This window comes from Bufo gargarizans, chromosome 4, assembly GCF_014858855.1.
Source record: "Bufo gargarizans isolate SCDJY-AF-19 chromosome 4, ASM1485885v1, whole genome shotgun sequence".
Taxonomy (NCBI): domain Eukaryota; kingdom Metazoa; phylum Chordata; class Amphibia; order Anura; family Bufonidae; genus Bufo; species Bufo gargarizans.
In genome coordinates this window covers 194,098,842-194,124,549 of record NC_058083.1, presented here as the reverse complement: position 1 = coordinate 194,124,549, position 25,708 = coordinate 194,098,842, and positions in this window count along the sequence as shown.

Sequence of the window (25,708 nt, the reverse complement as noted above, 5' to 3'; positions counted from 1 at the left end):
TCTGGCGTGTTGCATAAATTGGCGTCACAAACAGGATACGAACATTCCTGCGCCATTGCGGATACAAAAACTGTGTGCTGTAAATTGCCTTAAAGTGACAAGCCCCAATTGTTTTATTGAAGATTGCTGGGCCAAAGTGAACTGTAATAATTGCGGTGTGAAGATTGTGCTATCTGGACTGTTTTCTGCTTATTTAAGCCACCGCTTGCTGTCAGTGAATAGACAGCGATTTTGCACAAAGATGGCCGCTTAGCTTGATTGGATTTGTTTGCTGCGTCATCTTCATCCTGAATTGGCGGTAAAAATTGGCGCCTTCTGCTGAAAAGTGCGGGAAGGCTATATGCTGGCGCCACCGCCCTGTCTGGACATTTGCATGTCTGCTGAAATGGACTCCGCCTCCCCCATACTGGAGTACCTGGGGGGCGGCCTCCCAGTGCAATGGGAGGATCTGTCTGCAATTGTTGGCGCCACCCTGTCGCTCTCCAGAGAAGGATCGAGCATGTTGAGGAGTGAGGACTGCTCTGCTGAGATGTCTGCGCCTGATCTGTTAACAATTAACATTGTTGGTGTAGAGCAAGAGGACGCTCCACCGGCCTACTCTCCGGGACCGGAGAGACCCGCCTGCCCGCCACCGAGGACGCAACCGGAGACCTACTATGGCTCCTGGAGAGACTTTTTCCAGCCCTCGTTTAAGTGGTCAGCGTTGATGGCAGAGATTCGGGAGGCCACAATAAAGAAGACTACTAAAACTAAAATCTACTACGAAGAACTGGCAAAGACCGTTCACGAGTGCCACACTGACACCCAACCCCGCCTGGAAAGGAGAATGGGGTTAGTTGTGGCCTTTGACAAGGACCGAGGCTTCGGTTTCATAAAGGACTATCTTACTGGAAGAGACTTATATGTCAATCGGAGGTCCGTCAAGCGGAGCTACCTCCCAGAACATTTGCATAACCTCAGCGAGGGAGAGGAGGTCGAGTTCACCCCTGCTGAGGGCCTGCGAGGCCCCTGCGCCACTGCCGTGTCCCGTCCTAAAAAGAAAACGGAGGACTGGGACCTTGATCAGGACCACCCTGGCTGCGAGCGCGAACCTGTGTGCTCTCCAGAACCGGCCCATCATGCCTTTCAGGAACGGGGCTCTTTCATTGGCCCGAATGTATTTTGGCAACCAACAGTGGTGGAGAAGAGGGTTAGCCCATGGCCCTCACCTGAGCTGCCTCGCAGGGAGAAAACTGTCCGTGAACTACAAGATGCAGAAAGATTTAGTGCGGCTGGAGATGAAACTACGGGAGCTACGCCAGATTGCCTCCGCCAGGATCCAGACTCCACCTGACCTAAAAGAAAGTGGACTTAAGGACTCGGACGTCTCCGGGTCTAAGGTGAGAGTACCTGTCCCTTCCAGCCGGCCCTCCTTAGTATCGGCACCTGCGGTGAGGTCTTCCTACGCTGTGCACCGGCGCACAGAGCCAGTCGTCCAGGAACCCACCGGACCGCTTGCAGCAGCGGTACCCAGGCCAGTGCAGCAGCCCACTATTGTCATGCCTGCACCGATGCGGTCAGCAACTTTGATTACCCCTAGGCCTATGGTGCCTATACCTATTAGGGGTCCATTCATGCTGCAGTTTCCCCCCAATACTGTGTTGTGGGCACATCCGTCTGTTGATCCTCAGTACAGGCCCAATATACAAATGGAGCCAGGGAGCACCACTGAGATGCCAAGTGGATATGACATGCCCCTGTGAATTGGCCTGCTAGGCCCTTGATGTTTGATTTATTTTGTCAAGGGACCCTATAAAGAAGATTTAACCCTTTCAGGACAGGAGTCCTTCATTGTTTTGGCCCTCTGTTGCTGCTGCCAGTTACCCACGGCTCAGTGGAGGCGGCAAACCACTTAAATACCGTGCAGCAAGGCCATCTTGTTTTACAGGACCTCCTGCCTGCTTCTGAAATATTTGAATCCAGTTGTGCCTATTTATATGTTGCACCTTTAACCCTTTCACCCCCTTTTCAGGTTGATTAAGGGTATTACAGCACTTATTTCTATATGGATGCCATTTGAATAATGTGGACTATTTTATGTGCTGCCATTTTATTATGCAACTTAAATTCCATGAATTGCGCCCAGGGATAGACTCAAATGCACATGAGCCTCTGAGATTTTGCTACTATTTTAAAGAAATGTGCCCAGAGATGGACTCCACCATATGCGAGCCTCTGTGATCCTATTCCTCTTGTTTTGCTGTCTGTGAAATCCTTACTGGTGAAGAGAAAAGAACCTGGGTACGGACTCATTTTATATGCTTTGAGCCTCCAAGAATTGTTATTTAATGTTTTTACATTTTCTATGGACTACAACTGTTCTATTATGGACAATTTGCACTTGAAAGTATTATTATGGACTATCCTGGTATTTATTGTTACGCTGTGCCAGGTCAGCCCCCTGTTCCCTTACATGATCCTGAGAGAAGAGAACGACGCCCCTTTTCACCGTTACTTGTTCCTAAGCCAGTGGAACTGCCTGATATATGCATATAATGTATTTTTCGCAAATGTAGATGTATTTTCCTGCTTTGCATTATTCTTCTATTACAGGTGCAGTATCCAGCTGTGCAGGGCCCCCTCCATGTTGCGCCGAGGACGGGCAACGTTATAGCGTGGTTGTATGTAGTGTCCCACTAGGTAGGGGTGGGCACTACACAAGGGTCAATTGGTGTGCGCCTTACTCCTGCTCACAAGGAACAGAAATATTCCTAAAAAATATAAATATTTAATTGTGCATTTAATGTATGTTCTAATGTGTTTTTATATGCAATGTACCCCTGTATGATGCAATAGCAGGCCTAGTTGGGTGTAGTTAAACATCCCAGACACTGGAGGGAGATAGGGAGCCCCTCGTATAAATGTCCAGGCCCAGACAGGGAGAGGGTGTGCAGAGTCAGGAGTCTGAGAAGACAGAGGTTAGAAAGCCTGCTCCTGACATGCAGCTTGATAGCGCTGGCTGCTAGCTATGATCAGGAGGCTAGTGAGGAGATCCAGCCTGCCTGAAGCCAAGAGAGCCTTAGTTAGCTCTGAAGTCACCCCAGTAGCAGGACAGAACCTCCTGGGAGAAACCCACAGTCAATCACCAGCCAAGTAAGGAAATTCCAGGGAAAGATAAGTAACCCTGATGGGCAGATGCTTCAGAAAGTAAAGCAAGGATTTAATTAATACCTGAGGAAGAGATATTTACCAAGGATTTAAGCCACCATTTAGGCATCCAGGCCTTGGGATAGAAAGCCAGACAGGAGTTCTAGAAAGAACAGTGTACGCTATTTCTGAGGAAAGGTACAACCTGATTCTGAGTGTATTGTGGATTTACCCTCTGCGTATCTTGCATAATTAATACCTGCCATTTTGTGGAGTAAGCCTACTTGTGAAGCTGTGATTCTAAGAGACTGTGTTACCATCTGATGTATAAAGTTGGACTGTTCAGTAAAGTTACGTTTGGTTCACTATACTACCTGTGCACCTCAATTATTCCAACTATCAACCGGTGTGCCACCGTCAAAGGCACTGGCGTCACGAACCTTAAAGGGACCTTGCCCCAGGCACTCAAAATACCCGTAACATCCAGGGCACCTCATCCACCATCAGGCCTGGTCCCTCCATCCAGAGTGTGCCCCAGAGGAACCGTGTCTACCTCTCCTTCACTGGCACATGCCTGCCCAGGGTTCTCCAATACAGTGAGTAACCCTCGATTGCCCATAACCGTGACCTCACTTCGCTATACCCTGCAGGTCTGGCGTGTTGCACTGCTACTGCCACTGCTTCCGTGGACCCTTGCACCACTACTTTCCGGGCAGGGAGGCTCCTGCGAAGAGAATGGTCTACCCCAGGCATGTTTGGCTCCCGATCTCCCACTGCTGCCACCCTGCTGACTCCAGGCCAAAGGGCTTTAATTTTCTTACTTCACCACACAACGGCAAATACTTTTTTTTGTGCCACTAATACACGCCAAAAAGGGCTTTAGAACATATAACTGCACAGCTGAATGACAAATATATTTTTATTGCCACCCTGCTGACTTCAGGCCAAAGGGCTGTAATTTTCTCATTTCACCACACAACGGTAAATACTTTTTTTTGTGCCACTAATACACACCAAAAAGGGCTTTAGAACATATACTGTAACTGCACCACTGAACGGCAAATAATAAATATTTTTTTCTACTAAATACACGCCAAAAAGGGCTGTAATTTTCTCACTTCACCACACAATTGCTAATTAGCCCTTTTTCCCCCCCTCTAAAACAACTATGCTTTAGAACATATAACTGCACCTCACAAGTGCAAAAAAGACAGAAATCTTTCCTTGTAATAAACCCTGTTAATGGCTGTATCAAACAGCACTTACACCCCAATAACAAGAACGGTTTGCTGGAATTACAGAGCTGTATAATGGCAATTTGGGTGCCCAGTCAGTGCAGCAAGGTGTAATAGGATTGTTCCTATTACCCAGGCTGTAACCTCTCCTACTGAACCCTGTTCTGCTTCAATATTGTGGAATGATTCCTCCATATACTTTCCCTCAACTTCTATACAGCAAAATAAAAGTTTTAAAGTCTTTTCTACCACTGTCTCTAGCACCTGCTGATATCTCTCTCTGCACTAAGTACACTGGAAAATGGCTGAATCCAAGATGGCTGAGGCTATTTATAGGGCTGTGACATCACAGGGCTGGCTGGCTGCTAATTGGCTGCATGAATGGCATTGTGGGTGATCCCTCATTCCCAGAGTTCTTTGCTCCATGTCCTAACACCTGCAGCAGCCATTTTAGGCGATTCATTACCACAAAGCGTGAGGAAATTCGGAGTGAATAGAATTTTTCCTGAAATTCAGATCGAATTCCACTTGATCAACTTTGATTCGCTCATCTCTAGTTCTGAGGTACAGAACCTCACATGTATTTGCATGCATGCTCTATATTCTGGACTGTCGGTGTAACATTATACTTTCGTACTTCGTGAGCTTTCCGTACCCTCGTCACTTCCGGTCGCACCGGACATGACGTGAGGAAGTGCACAGGCGCACAACGATGGGTTAGGGAAATTTAACAGCAGAGTGCGCATGCGCCGGGAGCCTGCAGCGCTGTGAAGGCGCACAGCGACGGGTTAGGGAAATTTTACAGCAGAGTGCGCATGCGCCGGGAGCCTCGCCGGCAGTTAGGGTAGGGAAAAATTATGGGCCAGTGCGCAGGCGCGATGATCGAAAGGATGTTCTCAGCTGGAGACCGGCCGAAACTGCGCATGAGCCTCACCAGCGGTTAGGGTAGGGAAAAAGCACTGGCCCGTACGTAATTTTTCCCTAACCGCTAGTGAGGCTCCCGGCGCATGAGCAGTGTCGGCCGGTGTCCAGCTGAGAACATCCATTCGATCACCGTGCCTGCGCACTGGCCCATATTTTTTCCCTACCCTAACAGTAGGCGAGGCTCCCGGCGCATGCGCACTCTGCTGTGAAATTTCCCTAACCAGTCGTTGTGCGCCTGCGCGGCGCTGCACACCTCCTCACGTCATGTCCGGTGCGACCGGAAGTGACGAGGGTAGGGAAATCTCACGAAGTAGGGAAGTATAACATTACACCGGAAAGATAACGGTATTGCAAACTTTGTCAAATCACATTATGTCTCCACAGACTCATCTTGAAACACATAAGATCAGTTTAGGATGTTACCACTGAGATAAACTAATAGGATCACAAAACTATAGCCAACTTCAAAGAACGTTTCAGAGTCTCAGTTTTTAATACATACACTTACTATGTCCTTAAAAGTATTTCCCAGGATGAAGCAACTCGTGTGCACCCATTTTTTAATGTAATGTGGTGTAGTTACCATTTCTGCCCCAGTTGCCTGATTCAGAATGCACACACGTGACTCCATCTGTTCTCCTCTCTCCAACTGCCTTTGACGTCACATCCATTTCTAGCAGCCAGGTCTTTTCATTTCTGTTGTGTTTCAGAGGGTGAACATGCAACTAATTAGTAAGACTATCCCTATAGAGAAGCTATACACACCTGCAGACACGTCTGTTTAAAGAGGACCTTTCATGTTTTTTTATTAAATGAAATAAATACCTTTACTAGCTTTACAGTTTTTTTTTAAATATCGCCCCTGCGCCCCGCTGTGTTCCCCCATAGTTTTCCTGCTTAGTATGCTAATACTGAGCATCGGCACAGGGAGGAGGAGACGCCAGGGATTGTCAATGGGCGTCTCCTTCTCCCTGGCTGTGCCGCGATCCAATCACAGTGGAGAGCGTCACAGCCAGGGAGAAAAGAATCTCACCTTCTCCATGGTTGTGACGCTCTCCGCTGTGACTGGATCGCGGCACAGCCAGGAAGAAGGAGACGCCCATTGAGAAACCCTGGCGTCTCCTCCTCCCTGTACCGATGGATGCTCAGTATTAGCATACTGAGCGGGAAAACTACAGAGGGGCACAGCGGGGCGCAGGAGCGATATTTTATTTAAAAAACAGGCAGGGTGGCAGCAAATAAAGGCATTTATCTCAATTAATAAATAACCATGAAAGGTCCTCTTTAACAGTGCTGAAGAGCGCATGCGCCAGATATTCCCTGCTTCTCTACTTGCAAACAGGAGGATCGGATGACAAGACTACCCCCTGCCCATGCTAATTAGATGGGCGGTTATGTTCCAGAACACAGCACCAACAAGAAGACCAGAGTGCAAGCAAATGGATATGAAGTCAGAGAAAGTTGGAGAGAGGAGAACGGATGGGGTCACAAGACTGGATTCCATATTGGGAAATAGGGACAGAAATTGTGAATAAAGTAAATTAAAAACTGAGAGATGGCTGCATATTAGAGTTAGGCCTCTTGCACACAACCGTGTGTCCTCTGTGGCCGTATTGCGGCCTGCATAGGCTGGTCCGCAATACACGGGACACTGGCCGTGTGCATTCCACATCACGGATGAATAGGTCTGCAAATCTGGAGATGCGGTGCGGAATGGAAGCACTACAGAGTGCTTCCTTGGGGTTCTGTTCCGTGCTTCCATTCCGATCCGCATGCAGCTGGCCCACGGTTGGTGCCAATGCATTGAGGACCGCAATTTGCGGTCGGCGGCAGGGGCACTTGCAGCACACATTCGTGTGCAAGAGGCCTTAGAGAAAACTGATTAATGCATCCTGGAAAACCCCTTTAGACTAAAGGGGTTAACCAATAGTACAAATACCCCCCACAATGCCCAGATCCCCTCCTATGATGATATTTACATGGTCCCTAGCACCCGCGTCCCTCCGGATCCCAGCACGGGCTGTGCAGGGATCTGGAGGGACGCAGGTTGCCGGCGACCAGGTAAGTATTATCTATAGGGAGAGCCCAGGCATTGTGGGGAGTATTAGTACTATTGGATAACACCTTTAATGTCATACAATATAGGCAAAATAGATGACTGAACTAGTTAAAAGGGTATTCCCATTGCTAGGATATGACACAAATGTCAGATAGGTGCAGGTTCCTCCTCTAGGACCTAATCCTATCTCCAGAATGGGGCCCATGAAGTTAGGACGGGCATACCACACATGCACAGTGTCCTCTCCATTGCCCGCTATGAGACATCCAAAAATAGCACACTATTTTTGAAAAGCTATAGAAGTGAATGGAAAACAAGCTACTCAAGCATGGTCACCTCTTGATTAATAACTATGGGACTTATTGATATAGCCGAGCCAAATTCCTATAGTGGTGAATGGAGGGTGGCCGTGCATGTGCAGCCGCTCTCCCTCTATACTGGATAGTGGAAGTTAAGGGTACTGCAATACTGCTCCCATGGAAGTTAGATGTCTACCAATCGGATGTTGATGACCTACCCTAAGGATAGGTTATCAAGATTACAGTCCTGGGGACCCCCTCTAAATGTTTTTCTTCATATTATCAATAACTTATTAAACAAAATAGTTTGCATTAGACCACAATGTGCAGAGGTGTAAACTGAAGCTCCTTGGGTCCAATTCAAAATCTGTAACAGGACCTCCAGCTGTCATGTTCCAATTGTAATACTTGTGTCTTCTAATGTGGCAGAGACTAGGTGAGACTGCTACCACTGTGTGCCCCTGGCAGTGCATCTATACTGAGAGTTACAATGAGAAAAAGGCGAGTAACCACGTGACTACATTGTAAAAGACTGGGAGAAATTAATTAAACATGAAGGTATGACTGTAAGAGTTGCCATCATTCCAAGAATCCAGTGCCTGCTCAAGTGCTGCTACAGAATATTAGAAAGAAATATCTCTCTGTGATAAGCAGGAACAAAAGCGGGAGCATTAAAAAGAGTTTTGAAGGTCAACAGTCGAAAGATCTACAACGTAGACAAGAAAAGTCCTTTTCAAGTGAATTCAGTCACATTGATGAGAGTGAAAGTGAAACACTCTTTTGTCGTGTAACTTGCATGGCATAGCCGTAGTACCTAGGTTAACAATACAACAATAGACAACATCTGGTAAAAGAAAGACCAGCCTTCGATATAAGAAACACAAATATGTGCAAGCCAAAGGTCAGGTCACATAGTTACATAGTTTATAAGACTGAAAAAAGACATCTGTTCATTCAGTTCAGCCTGTTATCCTGCAAGTTGATCCAGAGGAAGGGAAAAAAATCCCTGTGAGGTAGAAGTCAATTTTCCCCACTTTAGGGGGGAAAAAATCCTTCCCGACTCAAATCAGGCAATCAGAATAACTCCCTGGATCAATGACCCCTCTCTAGTAGCTATAGCCTGTAATATTATTACACTCCAGAAATACATCCAGGCCCCTCTTGAACTCTTTTAGTGAACTCCACCTCCTCAGGCAGAGAGTTCCATAGTCTCACTGCTCTTACCGTAAAGAATCCTCTTCTATGTTTGTGTACAAACCTTTCCTCCAGACGCAGAGGATGTCCCCTCGTCACAGTCACAGTCCTGGGGATAAATAGATGATGGGAGAGATCTCTGTACTGACCCCTGATATATTTATATATAGTTATTAGATCTCCTCTGAGTCGTCTTTTTTCTAAAGTGAATAACCCTAATTTTGATCATCTCTCTGGGTACTGTAGTCCACCCATTCCAGTTATTACTTTAGTTGCCCTCCTCTGAAACCTCTCTAGCTCTGCTATGTCTGCCTTGTTTACAGGAGCCCAGAACTGTACACAGTACTCCATGCGTGGTCTGACTAGTGATTTGTAAAGTGACAGGACTATGTTCTCATCACGGGCATCTATGCCCCTTTTGATGCAACCTATTATCTTATTGGCCTTGGCAGCAGCTGCTGTTTTCTATCACTGAGCCAGTTACTTACCCACATACAGTCACTTTCCCACAGTCCAAGCATTTTCATTTTATATACTAACCTTTTATGTGGTACAGTTTCAAATGCTTTGGAGAAGTCCAGATATACGACGTCCATTGATTCGCCGCTGTCAAGTCTAGAACTTACCTCCTCATAGAAACTGGTTAAATTAGTTTGGCATGACCGATCCCTAATGAAGCCAAGATGATATAGCGTTATTTGCTTATTTTCATTGAGGTACTCCAAGATAGCATCTCTTAGAAAACCTTCAAACAGTTTACCCACAATAGATGTTAAACTTACCGGCCTATAGTTTCCGGGCTCTGTTTTTTAACCCTTTTTGAATATTGGCACCACATTTGCTATGCGGCAATCTTGTGGAACACTCCCTGTCAGTATAGAGTCCTCAAATATCAGTACTAAGGGTCTGGCTATGACATTACTTAATTCTCTTAGGATACGGGGGGGGGGGGGGGGTGTATGCCACCTGGGCCCGATGATTTGTCTATTTTAATCTTTTTAAGACGCCGCTGTAATTCTTCCTGGGTCAGACAGGGCACTTTTAATGGGGAACTTACTTTTACATTCTGCATTTAATCTGACAGTTTATTTTTTTCAGTGACTACAGTGGAGAAAAAAATATTAAATAGCTTTGCTTTCTCTTCATCGCTCTCTGCAACTCCCCCGTCATCACTCTGTAAAGGGCCAACATGTTCAGATTTATACTTTTTACCATTTATATAATTGAAGAACATTTTAGGGTAAGTCTTACTCTTTTTGGCAATTAATCTCTCGTCTCTAGTTTGGCTGCTTTTATTTGTCTTTTACATATTCTAATTTTTACCCTGCTGTTTTAGTGATTTAAATGCTTTCTTTTTGCCATTTATTGCATTCTTTACATTTCGATTTATCCACATTGTTTGTTTCTTGTTCCTTTTATTCCCATAAGGTATGTACCTCTCACAATTAGATTTTAGGATGCTTTTGCAAACTATCCCATTTTGTGGCTGTATTTTATTTATTTTTTTGAGGACTTTTTCCCAGTTAGTTAAGCCTATGGCCTCTCTTAGTTGGCAAAATGTAGCTTTTTTAAAGTTTGGTATTTTTGTTTCTCCCTGAAGAAACACTCTTTTAAATGACAATTGGAAGGTCATTATTTTATGGTCACTATTTCCCAGGTGTCCACCAACCTGCGCATCTGTTGTTCTCTCAGGTCTATTGGTTAATACTAAGTCCAGTATGGCTGTCCCTCTAGTCGTGTCCTGAACCAATTGGGAAATGTAGTTGTCTTTGGTTATTGCCAAGAACCTTTTTCCTTTATGAAATGTATGCAGTGTCCCACTACGTGATTGTGGTCACCGCAAACTTGTTTTATTATGTCTTAATGTCTTGTATTATGCCTGTATGCTGTAATTCATCTCATGTCATATTCTCCCATGTCACAATGTGATTCCACATGTAAGATCCTTTAAACAGGCCTAGTTAGGGTGCACTACACTAGTTTCTCCACAAGATGGGGCATGTCCCAGAGTGTAAGTTCTTACCCAAAAATGTAGAAGGACAGCACTTCCAAATAGAAAACCGTAATTTATTCAGCCACAGTGGCACAGTGAGGCAACGTTTCGGCTCGAACACAGAGCCTTTCTCAAGCATAAACCATAAGTGTAATATAATGTGTAAATAGACAAACATGATTAGGGGGTGGTGCAATCAATCAACATAATCATAGTATAAAATACTAATGATAGTATAAATGCATAAAAAAGTGAATACAATGTGATATAACATGATACAGTGTGTAGTAATAATTATAAGACACATGATTACATGTAAATTACAAAAGTTGATAATAATATAGTGCAAACAATGAATAAAATCCATAAATGACACCAATATAAATCAGCTGCTGTGTATCATAACAATGAAATTAGAATAAAAACAGGAGGAGCAAAAGGATAAGATCAGTAACATACCACATAGAACCATCGTACATCCAGATGGGGTCAATGGCCAAACCTGGCATCTGACAACTAGCAATGCACAGGCGCCAGGTTGCGTCTTAACAGTATGATGTCATGCCGTGCCCGAGGTGGACGTCTCGCACATCTCCTCCCCATTCGGACGCGGCCAGACTGGAAGCTGCTGCCAGTGTTCCAACGCGCATGCCCCTATGACATGTCGGGGAGCGCCATATTGGATATTGGCAAAATCAACCCAAGTTGTAATATTATTGTAATAACAGCTAGCAGGAAGCAAAAATAGGAAGTGGACACTCCTGATCAAGGGGGTACACCATCCTAATGATAGGCATGCAATATGAGCCCGATCGGCACTGCCGTGCCAATCGCGCATTCAAGCGCCGCCCCGTACACGCCTCCTGACATATCCAAGAATAGGGTTCTCCTGACAACTATGGGATACATTGTACAGCATATACAAATATATATCAAGGCTCAACCTGGACAATAGCACAAGTAAAGAAATAACCATAACATAATTATACTAGACAGGCATGGGATAACGATGTTCATCCATATAGTATGCTAATGTCTTCTCCATATTGCTCCACATCTTTCATCAAAAATTCTACAAGAGAAAGAAAGTAGGATCATGAGTAAGATCTTATATAAAAACTTATGTTTAACATCCATCACCACTACAGGACAAAGACAAAACAAAAAATGCCAAGGGACATTATTGGGTAAACCATTTCCTTAAGAAAATACCCCTAGATTATAATCAATATTCAGACCATTAGGTCTCAAGGTATTTAATATATGTATCCAAAACAATTCCTTCTTTTTTAATAGCAAGATTCTGTTACCTCTACGTCTAGGTAGAGAAATATGATCAATTATCCAACATTTTAATTGTTTCTCTGAATGATTCAGCTCTACAAAATGTTTAGGAATAGGTAAATCCTGACGTTTCTTCCTGATGGTAGATCGATGGTTGTTTAGACAGGTTTTGAGATCAGTTGATGTCTCACCTACGTATAATAATTTGCAAGGGCAGCTTAAGGCATAAATCACAAAGTTGGAATTACATGTGAGGTAAAAAGAAATGGGATACCTCACATCCGTCGTGGGATATACAAAAGTCTTGCCCTTCCAAATATGTTTACAATTAACGCAGCTGAGACATATATATATATATATATATATATATATATATATATATATAGCTTCGCTCAGGCCCAAGTTAGGCAGTCTTTCCCTGAAGTTTAGTCAGAGAGCAGCCACGAAGTAGATGCCTGCTGGAGGGAGGCCTCCTGCCTCTCTACTATCTCCCTGTTGTCTCCACAGCCTGGGTTAAAGCCGGTGTCCAGCTACTAAAGCAAGTATTCAAGGGGATTTTGATATTGTCTTAAAGTCAAAGGATAGCACACGGCCATACTTAAGAGCTTCCCAGGCACCTTTGCAACCAGGTGTAGGACACAGCTTCTGGCATCCACACCTTCCAGTTTAAACCCTGAGGACAGATTGGCTATCTGTCAGAAAACACTGGAAAATACAGGTTCAAGGATTCAGAAAAGCACCTTCATTAAGGTTATGATCATGCAAGAGTTTTTACCAGCCAAAGACTTTTATTTCTTCAAAGCCTAGTCTGAAGCAGTAGCTTTCTTGCATATACTGTATATTTAGGACAAGGGCCTGTTTCCTTCTGAGAATTTACATTACCCTACCCCTGTATGCATGAGACTGTATTTTATACTGGGATGTACAAAGGACTGTTTTATAAATTGGATGGGATTGTTAACAGGAGCAACGTTCAATAAAAGTTATAATTTGAATTACACCATCCTTGTCTCAGTCTTCAGTTCCTCGATTAACACTACAGTAAATGGTTGTACCACCACAAAAGGTACTGGCGTCACGACTACAAGGGACCTTGCCACTGGCATATTAATACAGACCACCAAGGGCACCTCAAACCACCATCTGGCCAGTGTCCCTTACACGAGAGTGTGCCCCAGAGAATCCTTGTGCCATTCTCCTTTTCACTTATGCGAGCCTGCCCAGGGACGACGCAACCCTGAGTAACCAGAACTGTATTTACCTCGGCCCACCTATTGCTCACACCGTGACCTCACGTGTAATTCCCCTGTTTGGTCTGGCATACCACATGTACAGGTTTCAGTTTCCCAGTCTATATCTGGGTAGTTGAAGTCCCCCATACTAACGACCTCATTATGATTTGTTACCTCTTCTATTTTATTTAGTAATAGATTTTCTGTGGACTCAGGTATATTAGGTGGTTTATAATAAACTCCTATTAGTAATTTATTGTTGTTTTTAGCTCCATGTATCTCTACCCACAGTGACTCCACATGTTCATGTCCCTCACTTATATCTTCCCGGAGTGTGGGCTTTAGACAGGACTTTACATAAAGGCAGACCTCTCCCCCTCTCCGGTTTTGACGATCCTTTCTAAACAGACTGTAACCCTGTACATTAACTGCCCAGCCATAGCTATCATCCAGCCATGTCTCAGTTATTCCCACTATGTCATAGCAGTGGCGTTGCAAGGGGGGTGCGGGCCGCACCGGGTGACACCAGTCTGATGGGGTGTCACCCGGCCGCTGGACTGACTTACTGCAGTGCAATTTCAATGTGTTACATAATTTAATTAATCACCTTGGTAGGTCTGGCTGGCGGCTGCTGCTACAATGGGGTGTCACCCGCCCCCGGCGGGGGCAGATGACACCCCATTGTAGCAGCAGCCGCCAGCCAGACCTACCAAGGTGATTAATTAAATTATGTAACACATTGAAATTGCACTGCAGTAAGTCCGGAGGCCTTACTTACTACTTACTTACAGTGCGGACAGTGGGCCTGCGGCTGCTTCTGTCTTGTCTGGCGTCGGCTGTCCTGCCTACATGTGTGCCGTGCGGCGCTCAGGCCAAAGGAGGCGTCACTGACTGTCAGTTGGGCCGCGGCGGAGGGAGGCGAGGAGGCGGAGCTGCTCCGTCTGCTGTGGCCTGTAAAAGCTGCCCCTCCAGGCTGGCAGCAGAAGAACACAGAGTAACACTGAGGCACGACTTGTTGGAACTTGGCCGACCCTGCTGGACTCTGGAGAAGACACCTTAAGGCAGAGCCAGCTGAGATTGGAGCCAGGACCAGACCGACCCCACTCCAGCCAGACCCCAGTGATATATCAGGTACTGTAAGTGTATTGTAATTGTAACAGAGAGGGGGAGATGGGGGACAAAATGTACAAACACGTCTGTGCCATGGAGCCTGGAGGGGAAGAGAAGAAATGTCTGTGCCACCGACTCCAACATTGTCCCTCATCATGTCACCCCCCCTGATGGTGCAGACTCCAACATTGTCCCCCATTAGGGAGCATAATGGATGGGGGCTGACGGCTGTCATGGGCATGATGGATGGGGTGCTGACGGCTGACATGGGGGGCATGATGGCTGACATGGGGGGCTGATGGCTGACATGGGGGGCTGACATGGGGGGTAATGATGGATGGGGGCCGACATGGCGAAATCCTGCACCTGCGCCGTTCACTTCGGTCTTCGGCACAGGCGCAGTGAGTGAATAATGCGATCCTGGTGCCGGCTTCCTCACTGTGCCTGCGCCGACTACGTCACAGTGAGGATCGCATCATTCACTCACACTGCGCCTGCGCTGAAGACCAAAGTGAACTGCGCGGGATTTTGCCAATGATGCAGGGAACAGTGGCATCAATCAAGAGGAGCTGGGCAGGCACAACACAGGACCTGGGCGGAATACAGGGTGAGTGGACGGAGCCTCTAGGTGCTGATTTTACGCCCATATAGCACCTAGAGGCTCATTAGCATATAATAAAAGTGCATTTTTAACAAAAACGGCTGCAGGGACTAACATTAGAAACATACTGTTATGTAGTGCTGACATGGGCACATCGCTAATGTCAGTCAGCTACATAACAGTATTTCTGGTGGTAGAAACCCTTTAAAATGGCCCTAGCCCAATGATTTTAGCATAATTCAAGTTGCCTTGCCAGCCTGAGCCTGCTATTATTTTCTGTCTGCTGACACAAAACAATCTGGAAGTGCTCCTCCTGAGACCAAGCTCTGGATCCGCCACTGCGGGTGGGTGCTCCGACAGGTGTGTTGTGTGCTACATGTGCCGTACGGCTGCGCAGCCCCTCACTCACACAGAGGGCAGCACACGGGGTCAGGGGTGTGTGACTGGAGCCGAGGCTGCGGGCGGCAGTAGGGAGTTTGTGAGATTGGAGTGGGGTCCGGATACTGGTGTTTGGTGCATTCTCCCCCCCCTCCCCAGAACTCCCCCTAAGTGTAGCTTTGCTTGTGTTGGCAAGAATACTTCCACCAGACCTGCCACTAGCACCCCCCCTTCCCATCGGCGATCTGTCTGCTAGCACCTCCAACAACCCCCCCCCTCACAAAGTTAAACCAAACGGCGGTGTATTATATGGTTTATCCATACCATTAGCAAAATATGAGAAGCACAAGAGACAAATTATATGTTTTCATGCTGTCCTTTTTTCAAATGGATTTCAGAAAGCAAAGTCTGAATTCCTAAGCGAATATTCCACCATGCCACATGGAGTGCATAAGTCAAAGAGGCCAAGTGGATTCCAGCAAAGGAGAACAAAAGAGGCAAAAATTCAAGCAATCAAAACCCTGGCTGGATCCATGCTCAAGTATGTCAAAAGACCAGATGATGGCCACGGTTCATCAAAAGACACTCCGCCAATTGATCAAGCTGATTCTTTTGATGCTTTTGCTAGAAAGCTTTCTGCAGAGGAGCAAGAAGTGGAAATGGCAGAATCTGAAGAAGAGCAAGGAGGGAAAATAGAAGAATTTCAAGCAGAAGAGCAAGGAATGGACATGACAGAATCTGAAGCAGAAGAAAGTGCTGAAAGTGACTCAAGCCATAGTCCGTATACTATGAAAGACATGACTGCAATTATGGAGAAAGATTTGCAAATTTTATCTGATGTGTCCTTCTGGGAGATACCGGTTTCAGATCATTTTCGGGTAGAAATTGTGAAAAGAGGAAGTGCTTCTTTCCAGAACCAAGATGGTCCTTTTAGTGTCACCAAAAGGCCAGATGAAAAAGCTGCATCAAAAGGGAGAAGTGCGCCAACTTTCAAAAGTGTGGTTTTACAAGGTCATGCCGAACGGAGAGAAAATTCTGAGGACATGGATGGTTTACTCACCTGTCAGCGGGAATTTATATTGCTTTTGTTGCCGACTCTTTACCAGCTGTACTACAGATACAACATCCAAATTTGTCACTGGGTTTCAGAAGTGGTGGAAACTGAGCCCAAAGGTATATAATCATGAGACATCCGAAGAGCACTTATACTGTCTGGAAAAGTGGAAAACTTTGGCAGCAGGACTGAGGCTGCATGAAACCATTGATGCCCAAACTATTTCTACGATGGAGACTGAGAAGAAAAAGTGGAGGGACATTTTGCACAGATTGCTGGATATTACATTGTTTCTTGCCAAGCAGAATCTGGCATTTCGTGGTCACAAGGAGTCTTCTTTGAATAAAGGGAACTTTCTTGAGATGGTTGAGATGCTTTCCAAGTATGATCCGGTACTGAAGGAACACCTAATTAAGTTAAAGCAGCACACCTGTAAAGTTAACATGTCTGTCTCCTATCTTTCTCCACAAACTCAGAATGAGTTTATAAGTGTCCTGGCAAATCATGTGAAGGCGAAGATTGTAACGGACATAAAGTCTGCAAAGTACTTTGGCATCATGTTTGACAGCACGCCTGACGTATCGCATACTGATCAGATGTCTGAAGTGATCAGATATGTACACATCACCAACAGGAAAGTTGAGGTAAAAGAAGTTTTTTTGGGGATTTTTCCCTTTAAAGGGGAAAAAAGCTGCTGACCTCAGTTCTGACATTCTTCAAAAATTAGAAAGTGATGGACTCGACATAATGATGTGCCACTCTCAGGGTTATGATAATGCTGCTACTATGGCTGGAATCCATGGAGGTGTACAATCCATTCTGAAGGGGAAAAACAGGAAGGCTATTTTTAATAGATGTGTGGACCATTCCCTTAACTTGTGTGGTCAGCACTCTTTTGCTCAAAATGCATCTTGCGTGACCTTTTTTGGAAATCTGTGGACAATGTTTTCTTTTTTTGCTGCTTCCACCCATCGATGGGATGTGTTAATTGACCATGCTGGAGTGTCAGTAAAAAGACTATGTACAACACGCTGGAGTGCTCATTATGCTGCAGTTAAGCCAGTAAAAGAAAAATTTGACATGTTTGTGTCGGCACTTGGAGCTCTTTGTGAACCATGTGAAAATATGGACACAAGAGGAGCAGCACAAGGTCTTCTACCTGCTGTCTGTGACTTTACTTTTCTATGCTACCTGCACTTCTGGTCTGATGTACTGAGGGAAGTTAATGATGCACAGCAGTACCTGCAGACTAAGGGTTTAAGTCTCGATAAAGTGGTGACAAAGCTTGAGACACTAAGACTTTTTCAGTGTGAGGAGCGCAGTCACCTAGTCGAAAATGCAATTCAGCAGGCACTTTTAAAAGCTGATGAATATGGAATTGCAGTAGAGAGAAGAACCAGGTTCAAGAAGAGGATGGCAGGGGAACTGGCAAGAGATGCTGGAAGCCCAAGTCTGCAAGAAGAAAATAAGAGGGCGATGTTTGAGTGCATTGATCGCTTTCATTTGGAACTCCAGACCAGATTAAGAGCCATCATGGAAGTAGCAGGCATGTTTGAGGCTGTTCAAGCAAAGAGTCTCATATCTGCCACTGAAGGAGAATTAAAGGTGTCCATTCCAAAACTGACCAATTTCTATGATGAGGTATCTGAGAGTGAGCTGTTACTGGAGATACCAAGGTTCAGAAGACACCTAAAAGCAGCAAAGTTGGACCTAGAAGAAGTCAAAGATTGGGCAGCTTTACAAGTTTTGACCTTCATAGCTGAATGGGATTTTATTGAGTCTCTCCCACACCTTTCACTATGTCTGAAATTATTCCTCACAATCAGCGTATCTGTGGCTTCGTGCGAGAGGAGCTTTTCAAAACTTAAACTTATCAAAAATTTTCTGCGATCTACAATGGGAGAGTCTAGGCTTTCCGTTCTTGCACTGTTGTCAGTTGAAAGCGAATTAGTGCAAACCATAATCAACCATCGATGAAGCAATTAATAGTTTTGCAGCTTTGAAGGCCAGGAAAGCAAAGTTCTGAATTGATTGAGATGTTCTTTAAGTGCACTTGTATTTGTTCCTGTTCAATTTTCTGTTATTTAATTATTTATTTATTTATTTATTTGATTATTGCTCGGGGGAGGGGGGGGGGGGCAGATTGGGGTGACACCATTTTCTACCGCACCGGGTGACACCAGCCCTAGCAACGCCACTGTGTCATAGTCCTCCTCGCACATCACTATTCCAGTTAACCAGTTTTACTAGTCAGCGCTTCTGGCATTAGTATACATACAAATAAGAGGTTTATGTATATTTTTACCCTACACCTTTCCTTCCGAATTGTTCTAGTTCCTCTTTCCATTCCTCGCCCAGTTCCATTACCTCGTCCCCGGTCTCTATCTGCCCTATCTTCCTCTCCTATAATGTAATTACCCTCCCCCCAGTCCCTGGCAAGCAATATAGGTTCACTGCTGGTGGACAAGTCAAAGGTCGGGTCAGGAGCAGAACAGAAGGACAGAAAAGGAAGCTGAATATGTAAACTAGAAAACAAGGGCAGAACTAATTTAATTAGAACCTGACCAAACTAATGATGTGGCTCTAAACTACACAATCCAGATTAAAATTAGGCAGGATAGGAAGAAATCTGCTGTTCCTGCACCACATATGGGAATTTGAATCAGTTCAGGAATATATTGATTTTCCATAAATTACCTTTATGATCATGGATATACAAATGAAGATAATTGAAATGAAAAAGGTAGCAGTAAGTCTGCCAGCTGGGTGAGGTGCAGATGGTGATGGAGGGGAAAAGAGGCATTCACAAGGTTTTGGAGTATGTGCTCTTTAGACAATATGAATAAGGCTCCGATCACACGTCCGCAGAATGGGTCCACATCCGTTCCACAAATTGCAGAGACGGGTGTGGACCCATTCATTCTCTATGGGGCAGGAATGGATGTGGACAGCACACAGTGTGCTCTCCGAATCTGCATTTCCGGAGCGCGCCCCCAATCTTCCGGTCCGCAGATCTGGAAAAAAAATAGAACATGTCCTATTCTTGTCCGCAATTGCGGACAAGAATAGGCAGTTCTATGGGGGGTGCCGGCCGGGTGTATTAGGGATCCACAATTTGCAGATCCGCAATACAGTACGGACATGTGAATGGACCCTTAAGTGGTAAATTTTATTAATCTGGTATGGACATTTCCAGCTAGGAGGCTGCTTTAAATCATAAGAAGAGTTTTAATAATTTCTGTAGGAAAACCATATGCTTGTAGTACACATGAAGGCATATCAATAATCTGGATTGAATGTCCAGTGTACGCAACATAGATAATGAACTTTCTGTCTTTACTTTCTGAAAATGTCCTTTTTACTTTCTTTGTGTCTATGTCTTTCTAAAATACCATTTGATGCATATTTAAAAGGGGATTAGGTGATATCCAGGGGACCTGAAAATGATCCCTTCTAAAACACGTCAATATCAATACTGGACAATGCTGTAAAGCCTACATGCAACTCTGAAGAGTTTAGTCTGCCATAGGAAGTAATCCTGGCATCACATGGGAGCAGCTCTGGGTAGACAACACAATTTGTTCCGCATTAGGAAGAAGCTAGGAATGTTTTCTGCAATTACAGAGACATAATACCTTCCAAATTAAAATTTAATCAGCCACTTGATTTTTCCCAGTTAGGGGCCTAGAAAAAAATGGGCTATACAAAATGTTGAACAAAGCAAGCACATTAACCACTACAGATATTTACTAAAGCTGTTTATGTATATGGCATAGCCTGCATAGTATACAGTATAATGATATAGTATATGTATCAAAAGTCTTCAATCTGTCTGAGATCTGAGAAATTTGGAGACAGCACCATGAACTCTTTGTCACATTCCTCAACCATTTCTGAACAATTTTTGGAATTTGGCATTATCCTCCTGATAAGGACACTGCCATTAGGGAATAGCATGAAGAACTGTACTAGGTCTTCAAGAATTTTAAAAAGAACCTTTCACCACTCCTGTTTCAATAGCTTCGCACATTCCCCATGTAATAACAATTCTGGAACATCTATTCTCATGGCTCTATGTTGTGCCTTTCCATTATTATTTCTACTAGAAGTTATGAATGAATTGCTAGCAGTCTGCAGTAAGGGTATAGAGGGGTGGTAACCAGTTTGGGGGGGGGGGGGGGGTGTACCTGCACAGTCTGGAAATGGCAGCACTGATTGGATAGAGAGAGTCTGTGCAGGCCCCCCCCCCCCCCCCCAACTGGTTACCACCCCTTTGTACCCTTACTGCAGACTGCTAGCAATTCATTCATAACTTCTAGCCAAAATAATAAAGGAATGGCACAACATACAGACATAACAATAGATGCTCCAGAATTGTTACTACACTGGAAATGCATATAGATAATAAAATAGACATGTCAAGAGTGGTGAAAGGTCCTCTTTAAGTATATGTTAAGTGTCAAGTGACATGAAGGCTAGGACCCAAGGCTCCTGGAAGAACACCACCAAGAGCATCACACTGCTAGGCTTGGACTGGCCCACAAGGGAACAGATTAATCCCCTGGTGGGCCCCTGAGCCAGGATAAGCCGTTAGTTTACCAATCCCTACACAACTGACACATGGCACGGTAGACTGCCTGCACTACAAAACAGTTGATGCATCAATATATAAAACTTGGTAGACGCGACAAGACTTTATTACTACTGGGAGACTACAGGGAACATGATTACTAGTATGGACACTATGAGGGCATTACTACTTTTGGGTCACAATAGAGACATTATTACTATTAGGGGTACTGTTAACACTGAGTGCACTGGGGAGCACTATTACTGTGGGGGGCACCCTGGCACAGTATCAGCTTAGCACAATTGTTTTTTGGGGACATTCTGCATACACTATTAGTGTCAGAAATACTATTTCCTGGGCGCAGTTATTTTTATTTTGTTAGTTTGATATTATTTTATTTGTCATCTGTTTGTTAAACTCTGCAGAGCGGAGAGATAGCTGAAAGAAATCATGGCGGCTTGTTCTGAATGGAGAAGTTTAGAAAAGAGAATGTCTACATAAGAGAAGACAACACTGGATATAAGATGCATGTGCGCTGTATTCTCCTGTATGTTTTGTAGTGCTGTATGTAATGGTTTGCAAGTACAGTATGTCTTTTACAGTAGCGCTGGAGGGAAGGGGTTAGGGTGAGAATTTGGCATGGTGGGGCACCATTAAAATTTTTGCCTTAACAGAAAAGATAAGTGCACCTTTGCCCCTTTCCAGGGGCCCTCTGCTGCCCGTGTCCACCCCTGCACAGAATGTATTTTGCTGGTGGGCCCTAGGCATCCTAGTCCAACACTGCACAATGTCTTCATATTGCTTCCCCAGTGACGTCACCCAGCACTTCCCCCTCATGTTTCATTGACAGTCCATGAGATTTCAGAGCCAGTATTGATGATGCAAGGTAAGACACGTGCACTGAACAGCTCAGCTCTGCCCATGGTGCACAAAAACCTTACTTGCATAAAAATAAAAAGTAGCATTTCTCAGGATTAGAGAACAACATTATGATAAGAAAGGTATGGTTATGTCTGACGGCATCTACCGTAAATGGTGGCTTTGATCTTGGGGGTGACGGAATCAGTTTAATATTGTTCTTTTTGTTTTTGACAAATAATACATTTTCTCTATGTTATGATACACGCACCGATTTTTGTCCTACTTCTTTCTCACATTGTCCATGAAATTCCTTTGGCTGCTCACTGCATTACCTTCCTATGGCCCTGCCATCTTTTCAAATCCAACTTGTCTTTACTATAACCTAATATTCTTTGATTCATTATACAAGAGAAATGTGATTGTAATTAACGTGAGAGGGAAATTAGCGTGCAAAGTTCCATATTTCAGATGTAAATATATTTCCGCTTCACAGAGACTTTCTAATGGTATGTATTTATTGATGTGATTATGCTGACAGTGCACGCATCTCATCTCTCCTATGTGTCTGTCCCAAGAACACCTGCTGCAACCTCTACATGGTTTAATTCCTATTTCCAGCAAATATATGCATGCTAGGGCTGCAAATTACTTTGTAAGCTGTCATCGATGTATCCATCAGGAAATTATGCAATAGAAGTGTAGTGTCCCACTAGGTATGGGTGGGCACTACACAAGGGTCAATTGGTGTGCGCGTTACTCCTACTCACAAGGAACAGAAATGTCATATTTAATTCTGCATTTAATGTATGTTTTAATGTGTTGTTATATGCAATGTACCCCTGTCTAATGCAGCAGCAGGCCTAGTTGGGTGTAGTTACACATCCCAGACACTAGAGGGAGATAGGGAGCCCCTAGTATAAATGTCCAGGCCCAGACAGGGAGAGGGAGTGCAGAGTCAGGAGTCTGAGAGGACAGAGGCCGGTGGGCCTGCTCCTGACATGCAGCTGGATAGCCCTGGCTGCTAGTGATGTCCAGGAGGCTGTTGAGAAGCTCCAGCCTGCCTGAGAACAAGAGAGCCTAAGTTAGCTCTGAAGAGATACCCCAGTTGCAGGATTCAACCTCCTGGGAGAAACCAACAGTTACCCACCTGATAGGAGGAGGCGACCCAGGGTAAGCAAAGTGACCCTGATAGGCAGAGAATCTTTATACAGTGCATCAAGCAGTATAATACCTGAGGAAGAAAGTAACCAAGGATATAAGCCACCCTTTTAGGCATCCGGGCCTTGGGAGATATAAAGCTAGAGCAGGAGTTCTATAAAGGACAGTGTACAGTGATTCTGGGAAAGGTACAACCTGCTGCTGAGTGCTTGTGGAATTTACCCTCAGTGTAACTTGCATGACTATTGCCTGCCATATTTGTGAATAAGCCCCTTTTGTGGAACTGTAATATCAAGACTGTGCTACACCTGCTGTACAAAGTTGGATTGTTCAGTAAAGTTGCGTTTTGGATCACTATATACTTGTGTACCTTCATCATTCCAACCACCAACCGGCGTGCCACCGTCCAAAGGCACTGGCGTCACGAATACCACAGGGACCTTGCCCCAGGCACACAAAATACCTGTAACATCCAGGGCACCTCAACTACCATCAGGCCTGGTCCCTATCTACAGAGCGTGCCCCAGAGGAACTGTGTCTACCTCTCCTTCACTGCCACGCGCCTGCCCAGGGTTCTTCAAATATAGTGAGTACCCTCGATTGCCCATAACTGTGACCTCACTTCGGCATACCCTGCAGGTCTGGCGTGTTGCAGAAGACCCCAACACAATGATTTACTCTTCTGAAGCATACCGTCCTGTGATCCTGAGCTCCAGCACCAGTCTAGAAAGAAATACAATTTTGGAGCCTTTTGATACCAGATGGACAAATTCTCTACAATCTTACACTGGTTGGGAATTGTAGACTTGAGCCTAGACATACTGGAACAAAAGACTGGCACCTTCTAAAACTCAGAAACCAGTACAGTAATTTGCACATAGCCTATGACTTCCCCATTTAATCACAACTTAAGTTGTTACATAGCTACAATGTCCCATGCCAGCCATGAGGTCTCAAGTCACTATGCCAATATGACATCCACTATGCCCTCCATACCACACACTATGTCACCTTTAATAGCCACAGTCTCCCCATTCTGGTGGCTTAAGCCCAATCCAAGCTTCTTGGCTGTAGAAGGTTTTTTTTAATGCATAAAAATTTTGTCTGCATATAAGACGCAGTTAGAAATGGGGAAGTAGCCATGCCTTAAAGGGTTTGTCCGAGTTATGGCAAAAAAATATATAATACTGTAAATCTGATGTTCAGGGAGATACAGTTGCAAGAACAAGTATGTGAATCCTTCGGAATTATATGGATTTCTGCATAAATTGGTCATAAAATGTGATCTGATCTTCATCTAAGTCACAACAATAGACAATCACAGTCTGCTTAAACTAATAACACACAAAGAATTAAACATTCACAGTGCAGGTGGAAAAAGTATGTGAACCCTAAGACTAATGACATCTCCAAGAGCTAATGGGAGTGAGGTGTCAGCCAACTGGAGTCCAATCAATGAGATGAGATTGGAGGTGTTTGTTACAGCTGCCCTATAAAAAAAAAACACACACCAGTTCTGGGTTTGCTTTTCACAAGAAGCATTGCCTGATGTGAATGATGCCTCGCACAAAAAAGCTCTCAGAAGACCTACGATTAAGAATTGTTGACTTGCATAAAGCTGGAAAGGGTTATAAAAGTATCTCCAAAAGCCTTGCTGTTCATCAGTCCACGGTAAGACAAATTGTCTAAAAAATGGAGAAAGTTCAGCACTGCTGCTACTCTCCCTAGGAGTGGCCGTCCTGTAAAGATGACTGCAAGAGCACAGCACAGACTGCTCAATGAGGTGAAGAAGAATCCTAGAGTGTCAGCTAAAGACTTACAAATGTCTCTGGCATATGCTAACATCCCTGTTAGCGAATTTACGATACGTAAAACACTAAAAAAGAATGGATTTCATGGGCGGATACCACAGAGGAAGCCACTGCTGTCCAAAATAAACATTGCTGCACGTTTACAGTTTGCACAAGAGCACCTGGATGTTCTAAAGCAGTACTGGCAAAATATTCTGTGGACAGATGAAACCAAAGTTGAGTTATTTGGAAGAAACACACAAAACTATGTGTGGAGAAAAAGAGGCACAGCACACCAACATCCAAACCTCATCCCAACTGTGAAGTATGGTGGTGGGGGCATCATGGTTTGGGGCTGCTTTGCTGCGTCAGGGCCTGGATGGATTGCTATCATCGAAGGAAAAATAAATTCCCAAGTTTATCAAGACATTTTGCAGGAGAACTTAAGGCCATCTGTCCACCAGCTGAAGCTCAACAGAAGATGGGTGTTGCAACAGGACAACGACCCAAAGCTTAGAAGTAAATCAACAACAGAATGGTTTAAACAGAAGAAAATACGCCATCTGGAGTGGCCCAGTCAGAGTCCTGACCTCAACCCGATTGAGATGCTGTGGCATGACCTCAAGAAAGCGATTCACACCAGACATCCCAAGAATATTGCTGAACTAAAACAGTTCTGTAAAGAGGAATGGTCAAGAATTACTCCTGACCGTTGTGCACATCTGATCTGCAACTACAGGAAACGTTTGGTTGAAGTTATTGCTGCCAAAGGAGGTTCAACCAGTTATTAAATCCAAGGGTTCACATACTTTTTTCACCTGCACTGTAAATGTTTACATG